Source organism: Limulus polyphemus, unplaced genomic scaffold (assembly GCF_000517525.1).
Source record: "Limulus polyphemus unplaced genomic scaffold, Limulus_polyphemus-2.1.2 Scaffold67, whole genome shotgun sequence".
NCBI classification, from domain to species: Eukaryota; Metazoa; Arthropoda; class Merostomata; order Xiphosura; family Limulidae; genus Limulus; species Limulus polyphemus.
In genome coordinates, this window is record NW_013665677.1 from 832,934 (window position 1) to 840,708 (window position 7,775).

Here is a 7,775-nt window from a genome sequence, read left to right on the forward strand (position 1 = left end):
CATTTTGTGTACTAGTTGTTTGTTTTAGTTACTTTCTCAATCCTATTCTTCAGAGATGTTCTATAGCATTTTGTGTACTAGTTGTTTGTTTAGTTACTTTCTCAATCCTATTATTCAAAGATGTTCTATAGCATTTTGTGTACTAGTTTTTTGTTTTAGTTTCTTTCTCAATCTTATTCTTCAGAGATGTTCTATAGCATTTTGTGTACTAGTTGTTTGTTTTAGTTACTTTCTGAATCCTATTCTTCAGAGATGTACTATAGTTTTTTGTTTACTAATTGTTTGTCCTGATATGAAAAAATAGGATGTAGAAATCTCCTTTTTTTAGTTCTTTGGATTCGTTCATGAATTTCACAGTGTGTAGCATCGTTTGTACAAAATTCTTTCAAAGCCTGCTCATAGCTGAAATGCATATCATTTGTAAGAGATAACTTAGATAACTTTATTTCTAAATACTCAGTTTCTCAATTCATTTTTTCCTGCAAAGCACTCCGACTCATTATTTTGTTTTTCACTCTGCTTCTTTTTATTCGTTATAGTCTAGACATTGATATACGTTTTCTTCTCATTGCAATAAGCACACTGTGAATAAATATAAGTTTGACTTTTTTATTTCATCAATACATGCAAAATATTACCATTATACTCAATGGTAAATATACTTTCTTTCCCAGAAGACTTATATAAACTTACCAATCCACAAGATCCATGTTACTGTATAGCATAGAAATTAGTTTCTTGTAATACAATATACAAAATATTACCATTATACTCAATGGTAAATATACTTTCTTTCCCAGAAGACTTATGTAAACTTACCAATCCACAAGATCCATGTTACTGTATAGCATAGAAATTAGTTTCTTGTAAAACAATAGTACTGCATTGTTATGCATAATGTTACTTCTAACCGTTCGATTATAGATATCTGTAGAACAACATGTAATGTTTTGTATAGCTTAACAAGAGAATGAAAAGAACACTTTAAACACAATTTTGAAACTATTAGTAGAAATTTTTTTGGAGTTTTGAGATGTTTTTTATTCATCACAGTGGCCCTATGTTTATATAAGATTTCAAGAATACCAAGCAATTATGCTACTAATTTATTATCACGAATTATTCAGCCGACCAGTTGTTTAAATTAATAAAAATAAATCAATGCGAAGCCCAATTTATCATTCTATTCACCACTTGTCACTGAGTTATACCGTCCTCAGGAGTTCCACTCCTCATCGGTAACCCTGAACAGGAACAAATACAAATAATGAGACTGGCTTAATATAGTAGTGTACTGTATATTATATGTATGGTGTTTTGAGAAGCCTTTTAAACAACTTGTCGGGTGAATACTTCACAAAAATAAATTAGTAGTAATATTACTAATAATTTTGAAATCTTATATAAATGTAGAATCACTGTTCAAATTTGATGAAGAGGAACCCACTTTTTAGAAAATAACGTTTCGAGACGGCTTGGTTGGTAAATAGTGAAATAAACTTTATTACAAATGTACAACGTTTTGAACAAACTTATAAAATCATCAGTTACTTAGGATCACTGTGATGAATAAAAGACTGGTCTTGTTTTTTTTATAATTGACCTTGTCCAGGATTACTAATTAGGGTTGAAATTCCATAAAATAGGTATAACTCGGTGACAGGTAGTAAATCCAATGATAGATTGAGCTTCACATTTGTTTAGTTTCAGAATTAGTTGAAACATTTCAAATAAATGTTGCAAAATTTTAACTTTTTAGATAAATAATGCAATATTTTCATTCTATATACACTACTGATCTTTGTTCTACTAAAAATATATTTTTGTTTTATTTCTCTGTTTGAAAAATTAAACCTTTTACATTGTCAGGGTACATCAAACTGCCTTTAACTTTTTAGATGATCCTATATCTTTCAAAATTTTATAAACTTGATTGTGATAATGGATCTTCAAAATATATCCTCGTTATACTCCATATTTAGTGATTTCATGTCATTATTTTCATTTTCCTTTAAATCAGTACACAAACATCTTTGAATATCATCATTATTCTAAATTAAATTGAGAAAGTGATTCAGATAACAAACTTAAGGATTCTTTTGTTTTATACTCACTGTACGTTAAACTCTTCTTAATATTATCTCTCTTTTATAACAGTTTCTTGTTCAGTCATATCAGTTGAATCTGTTCGATTGTCTTGTTCTGAAACATACAATGACTTTTTGAATGAAATTCCTTCGTTTTCTTTATAACAATCTCTTCTTCAGTCATCTTCAGTCTTCTGTATTATATTTTACTGCATTAATACTAACAACTGTTTATTCATTTTCCATTTTAAAAGTTAGTTTTCTTATATTGCCTGAATTGCACTGATTAACTCTCTTGTTATCAGATCTTGGTGGAATACTTATGACATGCCCATAAACCCTAAATTAAAAACATTGCATCGAAAAAGTAATACAGAGAATATAATAATAACCTTCTGAAAAATAATTCAACTGGCTTGGCATTTTTCTCAGTTAATTATCGTCTATCAGTTCAATATATATATTTGTCGTCTAAAACATTTGACATGCTTAAATTCTATATATAGTGTTGACACAGACAACATACTAATAGGATTGACTACCCTTCCAAACTTTGAACAAAACTCTTATAACTCCTTGACTTATTTACAAGTGGCACGTTGGGAATAACAACTTTCGTTAAAGTTATTGTTCCTGGTTTAATTTTAAAATGTCGACTATTAGTTATCATGCCTGTTTCAGTTAGCTCCATAGCCCATGAATGGTCATGGAAATATATCTGAAAACCACCTAATACACGTGAGACTGCCATCACCTTCTATGGAAATACGTAGATTTTTAATAGCCTCGAATACATGGTATTGTACACGTTTCATCTTTGATTGCTCTACTATTGGACATAACTTTATAACATGAGGGAAGTAACTTGGTTAAGCACATGAGATAACTGCCTCGTCTATATTAAACTAATGAATACATGAACGAAGAATTCTCGGTTAAAATAACTTAGAAAAACCAAAACTCTAATTAATCATTAAAAATATTAATAAAGTGACACTAAAACTTTAAAACACACACAAAAATGTTGTTTCAAGTAGCTTTCATGTTCATCAGTTGTTAGTCTTATTTTCATTCCTAAGAATTGTTTAAAATGTTATGCAGTTCTGTGAGTAGTTATCGAAAGAGATGTCATAGATCCACGAAGTGGCATCAGAGGGCCGGAAACTGTTATGCCGCTATGACACTTGACAACAGGAGTTGTCTGCTTCCAGAGAGCGCATTGCTAGAACATGTCACGTAACATAATAGTTTCACAAAGTATTATCAGAAAGCGTGTTACCAAGGCTCTTTAGGTAGATAGTGTTGCTAAGATTCTATAGGCAGATGATGTTACTAAGATTCAATAGGTGAATTGTGTTACTAAAGGCACTGTTTGAGGACAGTGTTACTATACTTCCATAGTCGCAACTTATGTTGTAACGAATTTGTTATTATATATTTATTTTATTATCGACGTTTGTTTAGATAAAACATGCACAGCTTATAGTATTAGATATGTATTGCAAAACTCCCGCCTATTCTTCAAAGTTGTAGAAGATTCTCGAAAGTAAGAATCAACAATATATGTATATACGTAAACGTTTAAATATAGCTCAGTATTGTTATGTAATCTGAATTTTCTAGAAAACCTTCCCACGCCTATAAATACAACCAACACGACGCGCCAAAGTGTGTGTCTATTAGTAGTTCGCTATAATCAGTGGACTATAAACTTCCAAAGCTATAATTGTAATTTTTATAACCCTTATCAATCGGAAAACTTAAGATATTTGACCAGGAATATTTACAAATTTCGAACATTACAAATCGTTTAACTTCAGTGGATTTTCATCGGACATTAATATTTTTAGCTAGCTTTCCGGCAAATCATACTTACATCAACTCGTAATTAACTGGCTCATCGTAAACACTCGAAAAGATATCAAGATTTTATATTGTTTGTAAGTTTGTGAAACTTTTGTTTGTAAGTCTTTGTTTGTAATAACAATTTGTAATAATTGTTACTGTAAATTGTATTGTTGGGTGTATATTAAAACGTATGTGTGTTAAAAAGAAAACTGTGTATCAATCTTGTTGGCAAGTATCATAAACTGAGTAGGCGGATGGTCTTAGTAAGGATAGTGTTACTGTTGGCAAATAATGTTACTAAGGTTTTATTGGTAGATTGTGTTATTAGGGAAGGTGTTTGTAAAGGCAGATGATGTCATGGATGGTCTTACTAGGCGTATTGTGTTTTTTTTATAAAGGCGGACAGTGTTACTATACTTCCGTATAATTACACACAGATTTCAATTTGTCTCAACTTATGTTCATAGTTTTTATTTGTATATATAATTGTATTACATGTATTTCTAAAGGTTTATCACAAAACGTGTCACTGACCACATGATAGGAAAGGTTGTCATGTGGTCAAACCAGCCCCTTCTTAAAACTGGAAGAATAAAAGGTCAATAGCCTTCGAATGTTTTTCTTTGGCAAAAGATTGAACATTATATCAGTCTGAGAAATCAAACCTCACTATGGAAACATAACTTTCATTTGTAATTCTTATACTTTATTATTACCTTTTAGATGGATATGCAGATTCCAAATGATATGTACTTTTTTTTTTATGGAACAACTAGATATTATATAAACCAAGGGTTCTAACTACTTTAAGTACATGGCTGGGGACAATTAATGAAAGCAAGACCTCAGCTATCTATGTTTTTCTTCCTAAACGAATCATATAATATGTATATAACGATAAGCAGTCTGTTTATCTTATATCCGACCCACCAAACATGCTCGCCCTTTCAGCCGTGGGGGGCATTATAATGTGACGGTCAATCCCACTATTCGTTGATAAAAGAGTAGCCCAAGAGTTGGCGGTGGGTGATGATGACTATCTGTCTTCCCTCTAGTCTTACACTGCTAAATTGGGGACGGCTAGCCCAGCTAGCCCTCGTGTAGCTTTGAGCGAAATTCAAAAACAAAAAAACAAACAATTATCTTATATAATATTTATCATAACGAAGTCTCCTCTGGAAACAGAAATTCAACTCATTGAAATTGTTTTGAAATATTTAACCCTCTCTCCACAAGGTCTTTAAAAGAAACTTTGTTTACTTTTGCTCCGTTTGCATATGATAAACCTGTAAATGTTTTTAAACTGTTTTTGTAATCACTCTTTTCATTATCACCCGGTTGTTCAGCGGTACGTTTACAGACTTACAACGCTAAAATCCGGGGTTAGATTTCCCTTTTGGACAGAGCCATAAGTATTTCATTGTGTAGCTTTACCCTAAAACAAACAAGTAAACAAAAAATTATATTCTGGATCTTTAGTGGATTCATTTGCTAGTCGTCAAAAAATGTTGCTCCTGACCAAATTAAATCACCAATAGAGATAACGTTGGCGTTTTATTTTGTTTATACTAGAATTTTTTTAAAGTCACAGTAATATCTTTATCTAAAAAAAACGCTGTAATTCTAAAATCAGTATAACAGCATCAATTTAGACATATCCCACTACTTTCATTAAGGTATCCCCTCCCTTTTTAGTTAGTTACGCTAACGTTACGTGACCTTTTCATCACAATAAAATAAACATTGACTCTGAACTAAGAATATAAAAGATCTTTCTTAGAACACCACGCTTCTGAAAGTGAATACTATCATCATAATGGATAAAATTTGTTGTAAATCCTTGATCCCACCTCCTTCAGGTCCTATATGTAATATTTCTATCTTTCTTTTCCTTTCGTAAAAACGAAAGTTTCATTGTCAAATGGTTTTTCTTTCATTTCCAGAGGACTTCATGCTTTCTTCCAAATCTAAACTCGAAATGCAGATAAAGACTGCAACATATGTTATTAATTCTGTTTTATCAATATCATTCACAATTACCCCAGAAAATATAACAACCTGTGTTCAAGAAGATTACTTATAATTAGAAATACTTAAAAGTGTATTTGATTTTCTTATATGATACATTTGATAAAAAGAAAGCTATCTTTACAGTTTAAATAAAGTATACAAGTCACATAATAAAAAATAGAACAAAATAAACGTGAAGGCAGTGATGATTTTACTTTCCACTTTGGGGTTAGTGAGATTCATGATGCATAAGTGACGATATATCAAGGAGTTAATGCACCTTTTCCCCCATAAAACAGTTTCACTTCGTGTAGAGTGAGCCCTCACGTCTTATATCACCTATGTAGTCAACAAACATATGCTATAATGGCTACACGAAATCAGATGATCTTTACCGTGGAAAGCGTGGGGAGAGAAACAATCCAGCTCATCTGACTCCGAGTAAGCCTTTTACAACATCGATTTTTGTAACATGGCCGTAATTATCCAGTGTTAAGACTTATAACCACAATTATACAGGTTCGAATCCTAATTACCACAATGCATGTGTTTATTTTCGTGCTTTTCAATATATCTGATAACAATGAAATCGTAACCAATCTCTTTCAGCTGTTCGTATTCTTTAGAGGAATATAATAGAAAAAGTCTCATGGCAGTCAGGAACAAAATGTAACAATTAGTAACATGAAACACGGGAAAAGGAAAACGATATTACATGTAATTCTAGAAACATTTCCTTATGATTAAGTTGTATTTGTACTGAACCACTCAAACGTTACAAATATCCAAAATGTTCAGCGGCGTTTTCAATACATGTGCGAAATATAGTTATTATTTATAACAATTTAGAATTAATATATTTAGCATCTATAATGGTGTCGCAATGGCTTATCATGTGGAATGATCAATAAACCTAAACCTGACTAGGGGACGCAATGGTTCATCATGTGAAGTCACAAATAAACCTAAGCTGATGGGGGGGGGTCGCAATGGCTTACCATATGAAGTCACAAATAAACCTAGGCTGATGGGGGAGGTCGCAATGGCTTATCATGTGAAGTCACAAATAAACCTAGGCTGATTAATTTTTCTTTAAAATAGTTATGGTTGTAAAGGTGTTGTTTGTAGCTGAAAATTGGTGCAAATATATGTGGTATAAATAATAATTCAAACTATTTGCTGACATTTTCTTTTCTCTTAAACGGATATTCTGTGAAATACCTAGAGTTAATTATAATTGTTAAAATGATACAAACAACAGTACTAACACGTTCACGTTCATTAAACTAAGTATAATGATAACTGACTCGCAGGCGTTTACCTCTAATACTTTGTATTCACGCTATATATATATATACGATGAATAGAGAGATTCTGGTGCATAGATTTCGATGCTACCATCTAGATACGTATATGAAAACACATGTAATTATTACTTAGCATCGTTTGTTGTTGTTGTTGTTGTTTTGCGTGTGCTTGTGTGAACTTCTTTTAAGACGAAGTTTTGTTACTATAACAAAATTGAAAGCATTATTGCATATTTTCTCTTATAAATTGAAACCATTATTCCTGCTTCCAAACATTAAATACTGTTTAAGCAAATCTGTACATAAACCGTTTTCTCTTCTTCTTCGTTATTTTTAGATATTCATTCACCAAACATTTGACATATGAAGCTGCTTATTTCTAAGACAGAAAGTACATATTTGTTGTTGTTGTTCTTTCAGCACAAAGCTACAGAATGGGCTATCATCGCTCTGTCCACCGAGACGAATCGAGCCCCGGATCTTACTGTCCCATAATCCGTAAAGTTACCGCTGTCCCACCGAG